General features: G+C 40.7%; 1 protein-coding gene across 8 annotated transcripts in view; it reads left to right on the forward strand.

Moving 5' to 3' along the window:
* Positions 1-22,716, forward strand: part of NCOA2 (nuclear receptor coactivator 2) — a 273,963-nt gene that overhangs the window by 97,481 nt on the left and 153,766 nt on the right. For all 8 annotated transcript variants that reach the window (XM_040994531.1, XM_040994548.1, XM_040994513.1 and 5 more), the window contains exon 2: positions 801-857. The gene's annotated coding sequence lies outside the window, so the exon portion shown is untranslated. The remainder of the gene's footprint in view (positions 1-800; positions 858-22,716) is intronic.

The following is a 22,716-nucleotide window of genomic DNA, read 5'->3' on the forward strand; positions in this document are numbered from 1 at the left end:
TCTCTTCAATAATTTCTGGTCCATATAAACTGGATGCAGTTTGGTAAACTGTAAATCATGGCCAGTTAAGATCAGTGTGTTCATTCAGTCATTCATGCATTCAACATTTGCTGTGTGCTACTGTGTGCGAGGCCCTGCCCTGGCCCATAGGATTGTGCCTAGAAGTGGGTAGGTAGGGCTCCTGTGCTGTTTATTCACTCAGTCTGGTGGAAGGCTGGTCATGAGACAAGCAGCTAAAGTAAAGTGTAATGACAAGAACACAGAATTTGTCGACATCTCATAGTTCAGTGTGAAGTGTGGCTTTGCATATTTCACATTTCCCTGTGCAAATAGAATTGATGTACTTCTCCTTTTTTTTTTTTTATTGGAAAGTCAGATATACAGAGGGGGAAATCTTCCATCCGAGGCTGCAATGGCTGGAGCTGAGCCAATCCGAAGCCAGGAGCCAGGAGTTTCTGGGTCTCCCACGCGGGTGCAGGGTCCCAAAGCCTTGGGCTGGGCCATCCTCGACCGCTTTCCCAGGCTACAGGCAGGGATCTGGATGGGAAATAGGGCTCCCGGGATTAGAACCGACACCCATATGGGATTCTGGGCAAGGCAAGGATTTTAACCACTATGCTATTGCTGTGGGCCCGATTCTCCATTTCTTGAGTTACCAGGAGGAACCCTTGTGGAGAGAAGTTAGGAACAGCAGTTGTACACTGATGTATCCAGACTTGGTTGTGAAAATCCCATCTGCTGCCAAGGATCCTTGTCCAACAGGATTTTGCAGACTAATTCCTACTTTGTTTCTCTTGCAGATTTCTCTTGGATTTGACTACAGATTTAGAGGTCTTCTGCGCTGTGTACAGGCACAGGTGAGTGAGTGCTGAGTGCTTTTTGTTGGAATATTTTTGAACAAAATTAGATATTCAAAGCTTAATCTATGTACAGTTTTTAAGGTGTGAATATTTTTGCTACGTTTCTCCTGTATTATGAATGTTCTTTAGGAATTTATCAGAAATGACATTTGAAGGTAGAATGGACTGTGTCTGTTTAGCAGTGGTTACTATGTGTATTTGGAGGAGTTGAGGTATACCCAGTGGCAAACAATACAAGCTTCACAAACATCGAGTGCTTCTGTCTTGTTCAAAATGAGGCCTACCTATAGTAAACAGTGAAGACGTTTTTATTAATTACTGGGTAATGTTAAGAATATATTTATATGTGTAGCCATTTAAGCCTATATTTGTAAATCAATAATTAGAAGAAGTTTCTTATACTTAATTTCTAAATATGAATCTAATTATATAGCCATTAAATGTTAAGAAATACTAGCTCTTTCAGGTTTTTTAGGTAATGATATAGAGTAGTCTTTCTTTATTCGAAAGGCAGAGTTAGAGAGATAGAGACGTCTTCCATCTGTTGGTTCATTCCCCAGATGGCTGCAATGGCTGGAGCTGCTGTTGGGCCAGGCCGAAGCCAGGAGCTTGTAACTCCCATCCAGTTCTCCTATTTGGGTACAGGGGCCCAGAATTCACTGCTTTCCCAGGTGCTGTAGCAGGGGGGTGAATTGCCAGTGGAACAGCCGGGCTGGATCCAGTCCCTGTGTAGGATAGGGGTGCTGCGGGTGACACCTTAGCTTGTTGTGCACAGTGCCTGCTTCAAAATGTTACTGACTGAACTCATTTTCTGTTTATAGATTGGGAGAATTTTTCTGTGTACTGATGCAATTATGCAACTATTTGTCAAAGGTAGCTATAAGCTGACCTTTATAAACTGATCACCTCTTTCTTTGTGTCCCTGAAACACTTCTGAGTGTTCCAGAGTGTTAGTTGTTATTGGGTTCCTGTACCTTGGTCTCTGCTTCATTGTTTGTTGAATCATGTCTCACTTGTTTAGGCATTCACCTCTGCTGCCACCTTTGTTTTCAATTATAAAACGCCATATCTATGACCCTTAGTGCTTTCTTTAAAGTTTACAGCTTGTAAGGCCATTACTAAGCCCCATTTATTTTACAAATGCAGTTTGCAGAGATTTCTTGATGTTATTTATCACTCCCTTTTGGAGTGCCAAGAATTATGCAAGTGCTTTACAGTTATCTTCAGAATGGCAGATAAGGAAAGTGAAGCTCCAAGAGGTTAAGTGACTTTTTGAAGTCCTATCAAGTACTGACAGTTTGTCACTCCAAAGACCTTGATCTTAACCCCTGAGTTCCATTTTTTGCCTAAATAGCCCTAGATACAGCATATTTGTGGCAGTTAGTGTAACATATGAAAAGGAAGACTTCAAAATTAGTTTAAAAGTCAACCATTATTTGACTTACATTTCATTAGCAGGTCTTAACATTTAGCCTTTGTTTCAAACTGTGAAACATGACAGCCCGTTTGAAATTTAATGATTACTTCAACAATTTAAAGTTCCACTCTAGGACTTCAGTTTCCGATTCGCTTTGGTGGGGCAGTGGGGAGTGGGGAGGGCTTGGGACATGGGGGACATACGGGCGACTGCCAGTCTTTTCCAGCGTCATCATCCACTATGGTGAATTGGTGTTCCTTCTCCCTTGCAAATTCTAGGTTATGGGTGACATCAGTGGTGAGGGTTTAAAATACAGTGACTATAGAATTAGAACCTTTATCTTGAAAGGTGTTATTGTTTCTATCTCTGGAGAAAAGTTGAAAAATTATTTAAGAAACAAAGTAGTATAGCCTTGAGATGGAACAGTTAGTTCAAAGGGAACTTTAGTTTTTCTTAGTTCATTGTCAGGGCTCAGTAAAATATATCAAAATTCTTGGAGTCTAAAATGTATAATATTAAGCACAAAATGTTCCTGAAGACAACTTTGTGAATACATCTTAAAAATTTTAATTTGAGAAAAATGATTGATTAAATTTCCTTAGTCTTTGCAAATGTAAATGCAGCTTCTATATTTGAACATGTGGAAGAGGGAAGTCTGTATCTTAAATTAAAAAGGCAAGATGCATTTTACAGATTGAACTGTGCTTTTTAATATATAGCTGTTCAATATTTCCATTCCACTCACATTTTAAGCATTTTGAAAGTTAGCCAATAAAATTTACTTGACACTGATAATCAAAAGACGAGCAAGAATTAGATAAATCTGTTTGACAATATAGCCTTGAAATGTAATTTTCTGTTCACTGTGGCAAGTTGAACTCACTATGGATTTATATAGACTTTGGATTTCGCTGCAGATTTCTTGATACTGGAAGATGGGGCATGGGCCAAAGGTTCGGTTGAGTGTGGTTGTGTGGGTATTAACAGGTACCCGCTACAGCCCAGCTCACAAGTCCTTGGATATGGAGCAAAGCTCTCTTCTGGAAAACACAGCATAATTTTCTTCAGGAAGGACGGCAACACTCTATTGTTATGGTCTCAGCATTAAGTATATCAGGGCCCAGGGGAAAATTTGCGGTTATGCCATGCTTAAGTACATTTCAAATGTTTGTTTGTTGGTTTTGAGTCCTTACTTTGTTCTGAGAGGTGGGAATATTTATGATCACAAAGGATCTAATTGGCAGTCAGACACGTTCCAAAGAAGATGGACAGGGTTTGGGAGCTACAGATACTGTGCTGTGGATGCTAGTTATGTTTTTCTGCCAAAGAACAGGAATTTGTGTCTGACAGTAGAAGAAGTGGTTTGCAGATTACTAATAAAACATGTGTGCTTCTGTCTTTGTTCTGTCCATTGGATTTCAATTCAAACTGGTACTTATTTAGATGTTAAGATTGTCAGATTCAAAGATAAGATCTCTGATTCTCAAGTGTCTATTCTAACTTTCAAAACATGGTGCATTTGATTTGAGTCTGATAGTATATATTTTTTTTAAAGATTTATTTATTTGAAAGACTGACTTAGAGGGGAACTGAGGGTGTTAGAGATTTTGCATCTGCTGGTTCACTCCTTAACTGGACAGTAATGGCTAGGACTGGGACATACCAAAGCTAGCCGCTTCATTCAGGTTTTCCATGTAGGTGTAGGGGCCCCAGCATCTAGACCATCTTCTGCTTTCTCTGGCATATGAGCAGGAAGCTGAATCAGAACTAGAGCAGCCGGAACTCCAGCCATCACACCTGTGGTATACCAGCATTACAGGTGGCTTCACTGCTTTACCAGATTCAGGTCCCAGTTAGTAAAATTTTGGGCTATGTGCTTCATTTTTAATTTGAAAGGAAGGTGCCAGGTTTACGTTATTTTCAGACAGATACCAAATTGGAGTCAGCTAACTTACTGGAAACTAAAATTGTAAAGAAAATTCAGGCTACTGATATGATAGGATGAGATGGGCAGCCTCTTAAAGGGCCTGCAGGCACTGCACTGAGTGCTGAGATTTTACATCTGGTCCTAGCTACAAAGCGATGTCTTCAAAACAAACTGCCACATCAACATTCATGTATTGATCGTTTAAATTAGAATTAGGAGTATAGCGGTCAGAGAAAGCCATTGATCTCAGTTTCTTTCAATTTGCCATTAAAACTGCTATGGGATCTAGATTAATAATTCTTCCTTGTATATGACAGCTTTATTACATCCACCAGATAATTCCTGTTTTCTAATTTGTAAGATGGAATATGAACATAGAATAGTATTTTCAACTAATATATTTTTAAAAAACTATATAAACTCCTCATGCTGTTACACTTAAATTGAATAAAAATGCAAAATTTATTTTAAGTACATATTGGAGAAATTAGATTTTGAGAGTCTGTTATTAATATGCAACAGTGGGGTTTTTTTTGTTTTGTTTTGTGTCAGGTTTTCTTTATTTTTGACACTGTTTACTTAGTTAGGGAAAAAAGGTTAAAGGGATACAGAAAAGTGGGTAAGACTATTATTTCCACATTGTTTTTGTCATTTCTGGGGTAAATGGGGAGATAAAGGGAGAAGCCCCACCCAATCCCCCACTCACCGTAGGTCCCTGATGTTGGGCATGCTCCGAGGGTCTTGCTCAAGTTGTTTTGATAGTTCAGGAGTTATGAATTGCTGCCAATCTTGCCGTTCCGAGCACGATGAGGTCGCTGAAGAATCCACTGATTGACGTAGTCCATCATAGTCTCCGTTTGCCCAGGTTTTCACTGCCAACATATGGCTGAGGTAGTTGACTTGGTGCGTATCTGAAGGGTCTGTGTCCTGCCAGAGGAGTTGCCCAGGCTCCTCCATCAGAACCCTTCCCAATGCCAGATTTTGCGCATACCAGGGGGTCCACGAGCCAGCCCTACTTAGTTCACCTACTGTCCTAACAGGAACAGTGGCATTTCCTGACTGGCCTTCAATCCAATCTGGATCTTTCAGCACAGCCACGGCTCGTCCATTCCCACATACGGCTCACACATGGCTCAGTATTGGTAGAGACCTAGCCTAGTCTGTCCCACATTTACCCTGGTCCTCCAGGACACCAGACAGTGTTGGAGTCTGGCCCAGCTTGGTGCGTCCAGTCCCCGCCCACATTTATGCCAAGGAAGACTACAACCGTTTCCCTATCAGAACACAGCCCCCATTCCATGCCACACGCCCCTTGGTGGGAACCTCAACCCAGCTAGGGTGTCCCCTTAGTTCCCCAACTGGGCCTGTTCCCAGCCATAGATCATGTGCATGCCAGTGGTTGCTCTGACTCAGTTTGGCACAGCCCATCACCTGTCCTGGCCCCTGTCTTAGACACTGTGGCTTAGTGTCCCTGGCTCACGCAGACCAATAGGTGTAAGAGCCTAGCTCAGCATGACCTGTGCTCCATCCTGGTTTCTAGTTTTGCTTGTGGGCTAAGGTTTGATACACCCCGTTCCATTGCCAACCCACACATTAGCCAGCTGTTAGAGCTACTTTGCCCGGCTTGTCCGACCCCCAGGTCTGGACTGTGTGGTCATCAGTGGGAGCTATGACCCGCCAGGGGTGTTTCCCAAGCTCCTCCACTTGACCTACTCCCAGACCCAGTTCTCATACATGCCATTGGTTTTAGGCCAGTGTCAGGCATCATCTGACTTTCCATTTGGCCTTGTATGAGCTGGTGAACGTTGCAGCCCAGCCCACCCCACACCCTATTCAGGATGCACATTCGGGTGCTGCTGCCTTGACCAGTCTAGACTGTTACTGGGTCCTTTAACTGTGATTGATGGCAAGCTCCTTGGTCAAACCTAGCTTAGTTCATCACCATCCCAACTTTTGAGCTACCCAGTGGGGCTAGAATTTCCACAGGGTTTGGCTCACACATCCCCCACAGACTATAGGGATGGTTCTCTGGATATGGTTCTCTGGTGTGCTAGCTAATGTCACGGCCCTGCCTAATGAGACCCATCTCCTGATCCATCATCCTGTCATGTAATAAGACATGATCATGCTAGACAAGCCCCGAGCCTTAGCTTTTGCATGGACTGGTATTCAATGGTCAGCATTATTCAGTGATTACAAGTTCTACACAGGATTGATAGGAGGTTGGTAAAACAGACTTTCCCACAAAGATCATCTGGTCCGTCTCATCAAACTTTCCAGGTCTCATTATCCTGGCTTACCTTCAAAGAAAACTTACTCTCTGGGAGTCATTAGGATTGATTGACATCCCAGAAGTACAGTGGGCTTAACATGGAACTACCTAAGCAGTAATTCAAAGCCCCCAAACCCCAGAGCTAGCTGCTGACCAGCCACCAGGCAGAGCCGGGTGCCAAATGGTGCACTGGCCCGCCTAGGGACAGGTCGCTGTGTGCACGTGATGGCTGGAATTGGGGCTCCGAACATGGAGACGATCCCAGCCAATAGGCTGCTGGAAGTTTTAATCCCCAGACCCCAAGTTCGCCCCCGCCCCAATCCCAGCCACCATGAGTGGGTTGTTTTTAATTATAAAATCTAGATTTAAAATTTCTTTCTCTAGATGCTTTGAACATTTTGTTTCTACATTTTTGAGATAGCCACAACATTTTATAAAGGATTTGTTGTTTTAACATGTTTAACATGTAAATTGTTCTTTGAAGTTGTTCACTGATATATTCATATTATGTAAGTGAAGATGAAAATTTCCTTTGAAAATATAAAAATGATCCTTTTTGTAATTTTTAAATACATTTTATTTTTTAAACATATCCTTATTGCCAAAGCATTGTGCTTCAAACACGATATTTGCATAATGCTTATCTATTTCCAGTAGTTCCTGCCAGATGCTTCCTTGGTTTTTAATTTTGTTTTTAAATATTAGATAGAGGAGAAGCATTATTGCAATATACTTAGTAACTGTGGCTTAATGTGATATTTCTCACTACTCCTCTTAAGTAAGGCATTATTTTGATTGAACTTTTTTGAGTAAGGGTCTTGCTTCTCCCTGTTTCATCGGCTTTTGATCCAGGTGTCACAACTGATCATTTGTGTATATGCTACCATCAGGTTTCCTGAAGTAAAGTGTTATGTTTTGAAATGGAGAGAAAGATTAACTTGAAAGGTAGAAGTAGAGAAAAACATTTCTTTTTGGCAAGACTCACTTCTTGGCATTCAGATGTATTGTATCAGTTTAAATTTTTGGCATAATATGAAGTATGTTCTACTGTGTCTAAATTCTCTTTGAGGTGAAACTTAAATGACTTTAATCTGAAAGAATTCAAATATTATGGGCTATAACGTTGTGAAATACAACTTCTTGTCTTGTAATTCACCTAACTCTTGTAACGACACATATGTTGCGTCTTCTTTGAGGGTACTTCCACAAGTTCATGTAAATATAATTTAAACTGTTTATTTTCATCGGAAAAACTTGTTAAAGTTCATGTATACATGGAGTCTCCTAAGGCTCATAGAAAATGCATATTATAATAAAACTAGGTATGGATTTCAATTTGTTTTGCACCAAAATAAACATTTTTAATTCCATTTTCTGCAAACTTTTTGAAGTGTCCTAACACCTTTAGTTAGATGTGGAGAGTGCTCCTGATTCCCAAAAAAGAAAAGTGCTGGGTAACTGACCCGTGAGAGTCTATAAAATAAGTGTTGTCAAAAGAAAATGTTTAAAATGTAAGTCAAGGAAATAAAATCAAATGGATGTCAACTACTTGAAACCTACTGAATTTTTTCACTACGTAGAGTGAAAAGTCAGTTAATGGTTCTCATTTATTTACAGAACATTAACTTTACAGCTGCCCATAAATGCATGTTTAACTTCAAGTTTTCAGTATCTCGTTAAATAACACTACTGTGTTACCGAAGACGAACACTCAAAATGGCACTCCAGATATGTAGCACATAGGATATAAGTACAAATTAACATAAGCAAGTTATCTGTTCTGATTTGATTAAGTTTTGTGATTTATGCCGATGTGATTTTAGTGCAGAGAGTGAATGTGAAACCAAGTGTTATCAGCACCGTTATTGCGTTATACCACGTAGTGTACAGGGGAGTGTAGTGACAGTGAAAGATCATTACAATAACGAGAATGCATATTGTACTTACCATGAGCCAGGTCTTTTCTCAGCTCATATTCATTCACATAATCCCCTAAAAAACCCAAGAGACAGATGTCGGTTTGGTCTTATTTTGAAGCTAGGGAAATGAAGGCAATGAGATGTTACATGACCTGCTTAATAATGTTCATGTAATTTAACTAGCCTGTTAGGAGGCTGGATTGGGATTCAAACCCTGACAGTCGAGTTTGACTTGTGAGACCTGGTTTTCCTAAAATAATAAATTAGTAAATAAGTAAGTAGGTAGAATTTCAAAATACCTAACCAACGAAGCCCTGTCCTATGGAAAATGGTTAGTAATTTTCAAATGAACTTTCAAACTGACTTTCTCAGTATTAGTAAGGCTATGACAAGATATGGCATCATTACTTTATGCTATTCCCCCACCACCAGTGAAGATCTGTAGGCCCAATTTATTGTCACTGCTAGGAAGACAACTCCATGAAGTTGATAATTATTATGTTACCTCAGATAGAAATTATAATAAATGAGGGTACAAGTCACAGAAATGATAATTATCTGTTTCTTGCTTTCAATGAAGTTAATGCAGGTTTTCTTTTAAGTTGGTGTTTTTGTTTTGAAAGATGGAAGAAAGGGGGATATCTCACTGCCTTGATCATGTAGCCGTTAAAATTAACTTTACAGTTTTATTCAAAGGTAATGGTTTAAAACATATTATTTTATATTATATGGCTGGTGCCATGGCTCACCAAGCTAATCATCTGCCTTCAAGCACTGGCATCCCGTGTGAGTACCACTTTGTGTCTCGGCTGCTCCACTTCTAATCCAGCTCCCTCATTGTGGCCTGGGAAAGCAGCAGAATTTCGCCCAAATCCTTGGGAGACCTCAAAGAGGCTCCTGGCTGCTGCTCAGTCAAGTTTGGCCATTGTGGCCATCTGGGAAGTGAACCAGCAGATGGAAAACCTTTCCCTCTCCCTAATTCTGCCTTTCCAATAAAAATAAATCTTTTTAAAATATATTTATGTATGTATTTAAAAGGAAGAATTACAGAGATACAGAAGGTTTCCATCTGCTGTTCCAGTTCCCCATATGGCCAAAACGACCAGCCCTGGACACATTGGGTTGGGAGTCTGGAAGTCCTTCCAGGTCTCCCATGTGGGTGGCTGGGACCCAAGCACAGCAGCAAGCTGTGTTGGTGGTATACAAACCACTAGAACTGATGCTCACGTGGGATGTGGCTTTCATAGGAACAGCTTAAGCCATTATGCCACAGTTCTGGCCCTCAAAAAAATCCCCAGTAGTGGGCTTAGTGTTGTGGTGCAAAGGGTCAAGCTGATGACACTGGTGTCTTCCACACACCCCAAAGTAGAGTGCTGATTTGTTCCCCAGGCTACGTCTCTGCTCGTCTAGCTCCCTGTTACTTTGCCTGGAGAAGGTAGTGGAAGATGGCCCAAGAACTTGGGCACCTGTCACCCCTGGTGGGAGACACAGATGAAATTCTCATGCCCTCCCCATCTCCCTTCCAAACAAGTAAGTCTTTTTGTCTTAAGAAGGAATTTTCTGGAATCCCCATGGTCAGAGACCTATATTAAATCCTTTCAAAGAGAGGAAAAAATCTTCAATTTTAAAGTTTGTATTCAGAAAAGATTACATTCGAAGAATGAGAGTGACTGGAGAATCGTTGCAATTACTTTCTGAAAAAAAGCTTAATCTATATGGAACAATTTCTGTTCCAGTTGAACTGTATTTCAGATAATCACATCTCAATAGGCATGGCTTTAACATTTTATGAAATGTAAAAAAGAAAAATCAGACCGTCCTCCCTCTCAGAGCCATCCTGTTGGTTGTTTTTTACGAATGGGAATTTACAGCTGCTGTATAGAAGCAGTGCCCAGTGCTTTTGGTTGCTTATGAGTTTTTGTGATTTAATTAGTGGTATTCATGATGAGCACAAAAAGATTTTAATTGCTTCTCATCCAGAATTTACTTTATTCACAGCTGCCATTTTCATTTTCTTTTAAAATGATTTTTAAAGCATATACTCGATAAAGTTATAATTTAATTAATATTGTGAAATATGCTTTCAGTGTTTCAATAAAATCATGCTATTGTATATATCACTGGTTAAATCTACCTTTTAAAACTGTTTCAAATGCCTTTTAGGAAGTCTTGGCCATCTCCCTTTAAAGAAAATGATTCCATAAATTAGAATATAGAAAGAATTTTAAGGAGGCAGATTTTCTTGCATTTTTACATTCCACTTGCCCTTAATATGTGTGTTTATATTTTTCATCAGCTTTGTATTACTGGCTAGGAAGAGAAAAATCATTCCTATTTTATGAATGAAAGCCTTAATCCTCACAGAGTTTCGTTTAGGTCAGGTTGTTGCATCAGTGTCATGCTGTATCTTTCCACAGCCTCTTCTCTCTAGTACATGTTGAACATGCCTGATATAAAAATCAAAATCTGGGCCCAGAGCGGTAGTGTGGTGGCTAAAGTCCTCGTCTTGCACACGCCAGGATCCCATATGGGCGCCGGTTCTAATTCGGGCTCTTCCTATCCAGCTCCCTGCTTGAATCCTGGGAAAGCAATCAAGGACGGCCCAAAGCCTTAGGACACTGCAATCGGGTAGGAGACCCGGAAGAGGCTCCTGGCTCCTGGCTTTGGATCGGCTCAGCTTCGAATCTGCGCAGCTCCAGCGATTGCGGCTGCCTGGGGAGTCTTAAAAAAAAATCTAAAATCTGAAATGTGCCAAAATCCAAAACTTTTTAAAAATTGAAAATCAGATATACAGAGAAGAGAATCAGAGAGGAAGATGTTCCATCTGTTGATTCACTCCTCAGGTGGCCACAATGGCTGGAGCTGCACCAATCCGAAGCCAGGAGCCAGGAGACTTTGGGCCATCTTCGACTGCTTTCCCATGCTACAAACAGGGAGTTGAAAGGGAAGCAGGACTACTGGGTTTAGAACTGATGCCCATATTGGATGCTGGTGCGTGTGAGATGAGGACTTTAACCACTAGGCTACCGCACCAGGCCCAATGCAAAACTTTTTGAGCAGTGATATATGGCACAGCTGGAAAATCTCATACTTGATCTCATCTTTTCAAGATGTATTCACACTTAAAGTTGGGGTGATACTGCAACACCAGCATCCCATATCGGAATGCCAGTTGCAGTCCTGGCTGTTCCACATCCAATCCAGCTCTTTGCCAAGCAGCATGACAGAGCGGTGGATGATGGCCCACTCCTGGCACCCATGTACTCTGGCCCTGGTGTAGGTTCAGGCTCTCAGCTTTGGATTGGCCCACATTCGGCTGATGCAGCCATTTGGAGAGTGAACCAGTGATAGAAATCTCCGTGTTTTTCCCCCTGGCTTTCAAATAAATCAATGAATAATCAAATATGCAATAAAAATTACAAAATAACCATCAGGTTATTATGAAGGCATGTGTGAATCTTATGGTTGGATATGAGTATCTCATTATGTAAATGCAAGTATTTCAAATTCCTGATAAAGTCTTGAATCTGAACTATTTCTGTGCCAAGCACTTTGGGTAAGGAATATTCAGCATGTACAACACAGAGCCTCCTGTAGTCTGCTGGTGGAACTTGTTCGTTAGGTGAAGTGCCTGATTTGGTTTTTATTTCCCAGGCCAACTGGTAGTCTTTTTGAATTTAGACTGTGCTCATTTCTGGAACAATTGTGTGTGTGTGTGTGTGTGTGTGTGTGTGTGTGTGTGTGTGTGTGTGTGTGTGTGTGTGTATCTGGGACGAATGTTCCAGGCATACAGAAACAATATGTGTGACCTCTGCCCTCTGCCACCCCCCCCCACCTGAATATGCTTAGAGAAATAGGAGCCAAAGTTACATGCATGGGATTGCAAAGCAATGTGTCAACAAATTATAATGTGAGTATACAGTATCAGAACAGCAGTAGCCCTGGACCTTTGTGGTTCATGGGTACTGCTGCCTGTTTTCATGCCCTTGACCTTAGTTATATGGCTCTACAGTCCACAACCCTGCTGTGTATTCTAGAACGCAACATCTGTTGATGGGACTTGAGGATGAAATGGTAGGAAAACACTAGTTGGTGTTTCCTGCACTCTTTGCTGGAGATGTCCTGAGCACATGAGCACTAAATGGTGACTTCTGCATTGGAAATGCAGCCCAATTAGACTGTGATTTTGCTGCAGAATGATGGCAAGGAAGCCATAGCACTTGGAGAAACAGACATCTAAGCACGTTCCTGATGATGGTTGCTTTCTGTATTACAGCTTAGTAAATGCATCTGCTATAGTCCGCTTGAAGAACTGTGACAGTGGTTGAAGAGGTGTGAAAGATAGTAAGCATGCAGCTCTAAAAAGTTACAAATATGAGGCCGTTACAAGCCATGCTCTTTTGTAAAGATTTATTTATTTCAAAGTCAGTTACAGAAAGAAATGGAGAGACAGGGATAACATTCTTCCATGTGCTAACTCACTCCCCAGATGGCTGTCACAGCCAGGGCTGGACCGGCCAGAGCTTATTTTTTTTATTTTTTAATTTTTTTTAGTTTTATGAGCACCTGGTTGCAGAACCATCAATGCAATGAACAAAGAAACTTGTGCTTGTGATGTAAACATTGCTTGAGGCTCCTCCATTTCTGCTATCAGCTGGGTTGTTTTGCCACTCCTCTTTCTCCTCTGCTTGTATTCCTCATTTCCAGTTCTCATTCCTAGGCCAAGTTATATTGTATTTCTGAAAATAGTAGCCAGTGCCTCACAGCCGTTCCTAGCCAAGCTTTGCTTGTTGTTCACATCCCACCCCTCCCTCTTTTCCCCTGTCCCTTCCACATTGTGTCTTGAGCTGCCACAGCATAGAGAAGGCTTTTTTTTTCTTTTTTTGGCAGAGTTGTAACCTAATGGCCACTTGAAATCCCCCTCAGTAATACACACACTCACACATCCCTGCATGCATACCTACGGAATCAGGAAGGGGTACTTGCATGTTAGGCACAGGTGATCTTGAATTATCTCGTTGGGCACTTAGCCATTAAACAAAAGGGAGATCAGATGAGGTGGTTGGGAGAGTGGATACCCCCTTCCCGAGTGTTCTTTTCATTCAACTTTCTAAGAACAAATGAATATGTGATGATCAGACCTGGAAATACTAACCTTCTGAGATTTCTGTCCCTTGAAAATCCCAAGGCGTCTACTCTTTTTTTTTTTTTTTTAATGTCTCATTTGTCATTACTTTCTCACCTCCACCTGCTTAATGCCCTGTCATCCCTCCTTTTCTGGGGGATAAGAAAAATGATGAAGAACAAAAGAGAACATTCAGTCCTAAAATACACATTCTTTGTGGGGAATGCAGTCCAGAGATTATGAGGATGAGAACCCAGAAGAGAGGCACACTTCCCTAGGCCCCCCATCCGCCCAGTGTTTGTGTTCTTCAGCTGGGCCGCTCACATTTCCAGGGTGCCTTGCTGTGGCCAGGGAGTGGTCTCTGTTAGCAATAATCTAGAAAGGAGAAGGGCTGGAGCCGGCTGAGGTTCCTTTTTGCAAGTGGAGTGCTTTTTAGCATCCTTCCTTCTCAATTTATTACAGCTACCTCAAGGAAAAGAGAAAGAAGGCTCACTTTGTCACCACACAAATCCTATCATTTTGACATGTTAAAGGAAAATTCCATTTGAGCAGCGTCGACTTTAGAATGTTTGCTAGGTAGACGGCATAAGAACTCTGAATACCTCTTTTACTGATTGCTCTGCCATTAGCCAAAGTAAATAAAAAGCTAAGCCTGAGTCTTGGGTCTTTGTGTTCCACCTTAGAAAAGGCACCATTGAGCCAAACAAGTGAGTCTATTAAGGGTGTTCTTTGACTTGATCCTGAACTTGTAGCTCAGAGACCTGGTGTAAGCTGTATCCTTGGCCTGGAGCCAATATGTCAGACTCAGCAAGATTGCAAGTAGAATTCCATGTGACTCTGCAGTTACTCCTGACACTCATCAGAGACCATTTTAAATGTCTTGTTTTGATTTTACAAGAAGAGGCCTCTGCTTTGAGACATAAAGAATAAAAAGATGATGCCATTTAGCTTGAGTGCCTTTAAAAACAACCATTCTGATTATCTGTGACAACGTTTAGGTTTTTCTCTGCTTTTCTGCTTTTTGCCTAGAACAGGAATGGAAAAGTTAGGTTCATGGGTAAACTTTACTGTTGGCACTGATTCACAGGATGTATTCAGAGCAAAAACTGGTAGATCCTAAACTGAGCCTACCATTCCCATTTTATGCAGTTCCCATTGGGTTCTCAGTAGCTCTGCCTGTCATGGTCTTGCACATGTTTGATCAGAACAGAGCAGAGTCCCTGGTTACACTGAGGGCTGTTGGGTGGGAGAAGGTTAGTTCCATTCTGAACCTAATGACCCTAGGCAGGAGAGGGTTGCTTGTCTTTGTTCTAGAGAGGAACCAACCTTAAGGTTTGTTTAGTGTTTCCTATTTTTTTTTTTTTTGTAAAAACTAAGTTAAGAGCCTACAAAAGTCCTGTCTACTCGCAGGAATTATTCACATGTTCTAGAAGATGCTATTCCCTTACACAAGCACAAATATTTGTGGAGAATACGCTGTATGCCATTCACTCTACTAGAAATGTTAGTGGTGAGAAGATACAAATTTCACTCATTGGGACTGTAGGTACAATACATGGCATATTGCAAAGGATGGGATATAGATTATTGTTTCTGTCGCAGGGAAAGGTAACGACAAGGGTAGCTCCAGACCATGAAGACGGCATGTACAAGGGTCTGGTGGCAAGAGAGAGCAGGGTTCTTTGGCAGTGATGGAGGGGTGTGAACAGTTGTTTCATAGACATGCAGCAGAACTAGCCAGAGGTTACGCCTATGTAAATTAGTGAGTGAGCGGACCTAAATCCCACAAGGACTTTTACTTGGTGTAAAGCATTGTGCTTGAATCTTAAGTTCTATGAGGATCCACTGACAGGGAAATGAAATTATGAAACTGACATTTTAGAGTGAATTCCTTATGCTGAGGCTATCTGATTAGAGGGCAGGACTGGAAGGTGAGCCCATTTTTAGGCGATTTGGCTCATGGGGAGTGGAGATTCCAGTTCCGTTAAAGCAAGTTGGTAGCAAGTAGTGATTGATGTTCTGAAGGAGAAGTTACTCTGGGTCCTACAAACGCCCTGGCCTTGTGCCCTGTGATCCACCTCATTCCCTAACACTAATAGGTAGATTTTTTGAATTGACAGAAATGTGACTGTGGAAATGTTTGTAGGAAAATTACTCATGACAGTCCCAAATTAAGACACTGCAGATGTCTGTCAGCTAATGCATATGCCTAAGTGTGCTGTTTACATGCTTGGAATATTACACAGCAAAACAAGTAGATGAAATACTAATACCCACAACTAAGTGGAGGAGCTGCAGAAACAGTGTATTTAGCAAAAAGCCAGTAATAAAATACAAGAAACTGTATGGTTCCATTTCTGTAAAGGCAGATCTGTAGAAATAGAAAGTAGATTAATGGTTGCCTAGGGCAGGAGGTGGGAGTGGGAAGAAGCTGATTGCTGAGGGATGTAAGGTTTCTTTCCACAGAGTAGAAATATTCTACAGTTGATTGTGTTGGTTGCCCAACTCTGGACACACTGAAAACCATTGAATTGTACATTTTAAATGGATACATTGCATGACATGTAAATATCTCAATAAAGCTGTTCCAGAAGTATGAATAGGAATAAAGTCACTCTCAATTTAGCTAGAGAACAGAATTGAACTGTTACAGACATGCAGTACATGAAAAATGACAGTGAAGAAATAGCCAGAAGAAAGAAAAATACAAATAACAGGAAAAGGAACAAATTCTACTGTATTCCATTTATAAAAGGGAATAACAGTGAGAACCCTGGACAATTAACAGATTTGCATTAAAATATTAATAAAATTTAGATATGACCTGAAATATCACTCATTCTATTTAGTATAAAGTATCTTCACCTATTCTTTCTTCTAGCCCTCACTAAAACCATTTAAAGAAGGAAAAAGCACAATGTATTTTTAGAACGATTTTAAGATAAAGGCCTTTCTTTCAATTTTTAAAAATAACTTTCTGGATTAATGTCCTTTACCAGAAAGATGTGGCTTATTGAACATATTTAACTTCACCTGAGCGACGAGTTTTTAAGGTTTGTGTAAAAAGAGGAAAGTAAAGATTACTTGAAACACAGGAATAGGCAAGGAATAATGATTTCTTATTACTTATGACAGAGATGGTTTGCAGAAATTCTTGGCATTTTTCTCTCGTTTTGTTTTAATATCGATATGAACCAGTGAGGAAACAGAAACGTATCTCTTTTCGATGAGATTACCGAAGGAATGAGAAGTTGAAGAGCTTGCCCGTTGGGTGGGATGGAGCAGCGAAGGTAGCGGAGAAGCTTGCCAGGTCCTGTGTGCAGAGCATCTGGGAAAACGTGCCCCTCTGGCACACCTGTGTGAAGTGTTCTCACGGGTAGTCATTACTGGCGATTCTGACATTATTTTACTTAGGGAATGAGACAGCAAAATAAACAATGGTGGCTAGCAAAAGAATGAAAACATGATCAGAAAATTTTAAAGGCCATGTAATAGACATAAACAATGTCAGTAGTTTTTCTTGTTTTGTGTCTGAATTTGACAGAGTTGTTTTGAGACTACTATGTGTACTTTTACTTAAAATTTAGAATTCAGAAATTTTGCTGCAGTGTTTTTTGCTTTTGCTTCTAAAATTCCGTTAATTTGCTGTTCTTGCACATTAACCTTTTATCCCACCCTGCCCCGCCCACACCAAGTGCAGGTCCCTCATTTTGGTGACTGGAGGATTTTTTTCTTTCCTGAGAATTTCTTTCTCTTATCTTTTTAATTGCAGTGCTGTTATGGGTCCTGTCCCAAATTTCTTTCTTAATTTCTTGCTCTCTTTTTCATTTAATTTATGCGCTTCACATTTTATCTTGGAAGAAGAAACTGGTAGTCTTTGCATGTATTAAAAAATTCTTCCATTAATGTTAAAGGTAAGCGAATGCCTTTGCTAATTGGGGAGTCATTGATAGAATGAAGAATAACACAAGGGCTTTTCAGAGATCTTCTTAGAATATTACCTTCTCATCTGTGCTGATGGAAAGCACTTGGCAGAGTTTATTCTGCACAGAGTGAGCCTAAGTGGTTTGACCAAAACACTTCTACTGTGCTACAGGGATTGTTTGAGAACCTCCTCTGTATATAACAGGATTTGCTGTGGTTTTTGTCATTGAGGAACATGGACAGTGCAGTTGGTTGCGTTTGTCCCATCCTAGTTCTCTGGCAGAGGTGCCAGTGACAGAGCCCAGTTCTTGTTGTTGGCATTTACTTTATCAGCAAAGGAGAACTCATTTTGAAGGCTAGGTGAAAGCCCTTGCTGATTAGAAACGTTAGTTTTAGATTTCTTCAGTGAGCTTCTCCAAAGAATTGTGTCTTCCATGGGCTGGCTTTTGTCGTTTAAGTTAGACATTATAAAGAGTTGACCGTCTTTCACATATCCCATCCCTATAAGTAAATTGTAGCATAATTGAAGCAGGAGTTGATTGTTTTCCAATGTTAACGATTATTCAGTTTAAACGGACTCAGTAGGATTCTTTTTAATATAAAATTTCTCTTGTATATTGATAATAACATTCAGATTTACACATTAGATAAGGTATTTTTAGGAGTATAATTCTTTCATAAGCTTACCTATAAATGTGTATTAGTGGTTTCTTGTTTTCTTAATACTGAAAACATAGATTGGCAGAGAAGGAGAAACAGAGAGAAAGATCTTCCATCTGCTGGTTCATTCCCCAGATGGCCATAACGGCTGGAGCTGAACCAAAGCTGGGAGTCAAGAGCTTCTATTGGATCTCCCACACAAGTGCAGGGTCCCAAGGCTTTGGGCTGTCTTTTGCTGCTTTCCCAGGCCACAAGCAAGGATCTGGATGGGAAGTGGAACAGCCCCAAAATAAACTGTTTTCTATAGGAGATGTTGGCACTAGTAGGTGGAGGACTAGCCAATTAAGCCATTGAACCAACCCCTCTTATTTCCTTTTTAGAATTCAGCTAACTTGAGTTTCTGCTACCACGTGGGACACTTGGGTGGAGTTCCTGATTCCTGGCTTTACCTTGGCTCTCTCGCTCTTTCACTGTCCCATTCTGTCTCCCACACTATTTTCCTTTCAAATAAATAAATCAAAAGCAGGGAGAGAGGAAAGAAGAGAAAGGGAGGAAAGAACAAAAACTGCATCCGTAGTTCAAGTATTAATTGGATATGCACATAGACACATGTGCCAGTTTATGATTGAGTAGTATCAAAATCATAAAGAAAAATGTCAGATATGACCTAAAGTAAAAGAATTTTGTGATTGGAATTAGTTATAAAATACATTGTAAACTTTTGACCCTACTTTAAAAAAAAAAACCAGAGTTGTGTAAAGCACCTACAGATGGCAAGATTTAGCATATAGTCAGCTCTCGCCCTTCACGGCAATTATGATCAGGTTACACCCTGCACTTTTGAAACTGTAGTATCTTAATAGGGTAAAATGGGATCAGAATTGTTATTCAGGTGCTTGGACATACTAGAAAACCAACAAGTACCTTTACTCTCCAACTTCAATATTTCACAGTGTTTTTATTGTTCCTTGAATTAAATGCTTTCCAATACAAGTTTTTCTGGCATGAAGTGTTTAAGTTAAAACCACTTAAGAGTTTGACTTCTAAAATGTCTGCCGACCAATTGCCTTAGGCTATTCTTAATCATCATTTTAGAAAGCAGAGGGATTTTTTCCTTGAATCTTTGTAGATTTTTTCAACACACTTATTAAAATCAATTCACTTATCTGTTTTTTAAACTATAAAGCATCAAAGATTAAGTTATTTTCTTAGTTTAAAATGTCAGTAGCTGTGTAATTATGTAATTTGGTTTGTGTTTAATGTGTTTTGATTGTGAATATTTAAGTGTGGTGTAAGAATTGACTTTCAGAAAACCAGTGATGAAAGAGTAAGTTTTTTTATTGCTAATATTATTTAGGTGTTTAGTAAATACATGGATAAACAAAGGAATCTTATCTTCAGAAAGAATTTTGATTTAGGCTATTGGAGAGTTCTTTTTCTTTTGTCCTAAACATTAAGTTTAATGTTATATCTTAACATATTGCCACTCTGTACATATTCCATCAGATTAAAAACAGAATCTGTGTGGCTCGTAGTGGTGACCTGATCACTAGTTTTCCCTTTGCTCTTCCCCTCCGCATCCTGTGCCCCTCATTTGGGTTGGTTTGTAATTGGACACTTGGGACAGATGTTAGGAGGTGGAGCAAAGGGATTCTTGGCTGTTGGACCAGTCACTGTGTTAAATTTACGGCCAGGAAGAAGAAAAAAAAGTGTATTTAGCCTTTTACAGTTATCCTTATCAGTCAAAGGCTGAAAAATGGAAGCGCATGATAATCTAAACAGAAAAATGGCAGAGAGAAAAGGAAAACCTCGAAGACCCGAGAAGCTCAGGTAGACATTATTGTCTTAGGAGGTTTGAGGAGGGGTGGGTGTTCATGTTGAAGCATGTCCTTTGCTTTGACTGAATCTGGCTTAATTTCTGTAAACATCCCTCCTTCTAGGATGAATCAATGCATTTTAGCCATGTCTGTACCTGCAGCAGAATTCTGATGATGAAAGGTTACAGGCAATTTAAAGATGGAAGGAGAAGTTAAAAAGCTTGGTGTCTCAGAGATCACACAGACCCTGCCAGGTTTGGACACATTCCGAAATAGTGTGTGCTTCGAAACACCTCTTTCTCGCATGTCCATATGTAATTTCCTATAGGTTGAAGCTTAATTGGCAATAATGAGTTGATACGTGTGTACACAATCCTTACGCTTTTCCAGTCCCCCTAATTAAATTTACTCAGATTTCTAGAAGTTTTCCTATGGAAAGGATTTGCAGTGGGGAGTAAATGGACTTTAGTCAGGAAGTTCCTTCATCAGGAGGGAGGGAAAGTTGGCTGGTGTACTGTGCTTGCCAGCTCCTGTTTGGACACATGGGATCGGAAGCAAGTGATGGAGCTGCTCGTTCTGATTGGTTGAGGCATGACAGGTACTGAAACTGTCCTTCTGTCCTGTCCAGAGATTCCCAGAGCACATCGGCTGGTGTCCTTGCCGTTCTAGTTTCCAATGCCAAAAGCACTGCGTGTAGGCGCAGTAGTTAATCACTGTGGTCTCTATATAGTCAAACCCAATGAAAGAATCTTAGTAATTTATGACTTAAAACGTATGGAGTATTTATTCTTCTAAAACTCTTACTTCATTACACCATTTAGTTTTAAAAGGAGAAAGAACTCAGTTTTCTCACTGAAGAACCCCAAAAAAGCATAATGACTCTTTACTATGCAATCTTCACATAAACACAGCATTTTAAATTTACAGCCAGGGTAACTATTACAGCTCCATTTAGCCAGTTGGAACAGATAAATTAATATTAATGGGCTTAGTTTCCACTGTGATGCTCTGATGCTTACCTTGTCCCTGTTTTTTTCAAATTACCATTTTCTTGTATCTAAATCAGAGACATGGCAGATCTCTAACTGTATTGTATCTTCAACCAGATATTTATTTGAAAATGATGAGAGTGCTCCTTTACTTAATGCTTTCCCCACCACCCACTAGTTCACTCCCAAAATGCCTGCAGGAGTCAGGACTGGGCCAGACCAAGGCTGGCTTCGAGAGCTCAAGCCAGGTCTTCAACTGAGGTGGCAAGAAACCAGTGACTTGAGTTACCAGTGTTGCCTCCTGGAGTCTGGGCCCGAGCAAGCTGGAATGGTAACCAGAGCATGGTAGCATGTGGGTGTCAACCACTAGAACAAAAGCACAAATCCAGGGTTGGCTCTTTTTTGTTTTCTAGTGAGCAGAGACATTTTTAGCATATATCTTCCTTTTGCCTGCATATTATATGAAGAAATGAACAAAATTAGCATTCTCATGCACATTAATAGCAAACTCACATCTTCTGGTTCAGTTCCCACGGGTCTGCAACAATCAAGACTTGGCTAACACCTGGAGCCAGAACAGTCCAGGATTCTCATATGGGTGGCAGGAACCAAATAACTTGTGTCAGCACTGCTGTTTCCCAGGACCTGAACTGCAAGGGAGATGCAGTCAGGAGTAGATCTTCAACACAGACACTGCACTTTGGGACACAGACGTCTTAAGCATTGTTTTTACTGCAAGGCTAGCCTACTCCATTACTGTGTTGTGAAAACAGCATGTTTAAATAGCAAGAATCACAGCATGTCTGGGACAGCACTTAGCATCATTCCAGATTTCAGGATGTGAGGTGCGTGATTGAACGTCACCTGTCCTGTGGCAGTCAGCACTTTGCATGCCAGCTGTTGGTATTTTTACACATATTTATTTCTTAGGATCTTTATTTTAGAGGAGACCCTGGCTACCACCTAACTAAAGGACTTCATTAAGTTAGGATATAGTGTTAAATGATTTCCTCGCTGTTGCGTAGTTGTGAGCTGTGTTTTGGTAAGAATAGAAACTCTTGCCTTCCAGATGCATTGATTCTTTCCAATAAAAACCACACTGCTAGCGGCTAAAATCCTCACCTTGCACACACCAGGATCCCATACGGGTGCCGGACTAATCCCAGCAGCCCCACTTCCCATTCAGCTCCCTGCTTGTGGCCTGGGAAAGCAGTCGAGGACTGCCCAAAGCCTTGGGACCTTGCAACCGCGTGGGGGACTCTGATGAAGCTCCTCGCTCCTGATTTTGGATTGGCTCAGCTACAGCCGTTGCGCTCTCTTTGGGAGTGAATCAATGAATGGAAAATCTTCTCTGTCTCTCCTTCTATCTATGTGTATATCTGATTTTCCAATAAAAATAAATAAATCTTATAAAAAACATACTACTCTATTAATTACCTTAAAAATTAAGCTTCTTAAAACTTTTTAATTGAAAGGCAGAGAAACAGACTGTGTGTCTACTGGCTTATTCTCCCAAATGCCTGCAACAGCTGAGGTTGGGCTGGAATGGAGCCAGGAACCAGAAACTCAGTCTAGGTCTCCTTTGTGGGTGTCAGGAACCCAACTAGTAAAGTTATCACCTGCTGACTTGCAAAGTGCATGTGAGTAGGAAGCTGCAATGAGAGCAAGCTGGCGACCCTGGACCCTGGCATTCCTGTGATGCTGGCATCCCAAGCAGCACCTTCACCACTGCACCAAATGCCCACCCTCACAGGAAGCATGTTCAGTGGCTGCTGGAAGTCTATCAGACAGATGTGTGTTGGGCCT

This window comes from Ochotona curzoniae, unplaced genomic scaffold (genome assembly GCF_017591425.1).
Source record: "Ochotona curzoniae isolate NIBS_2020 unplaced genomic scaffold, NIBS_Ocur_1.0 contig_1071, whole genome shotgun sequence".
Taxonomy (NCBI): domain Eukaryota; kingdom Metazoa; phylum Chordata; class Mammalia; order Lagomorpha; family Ochotonidae; genus Ochotona; species Ochotona curzoniae.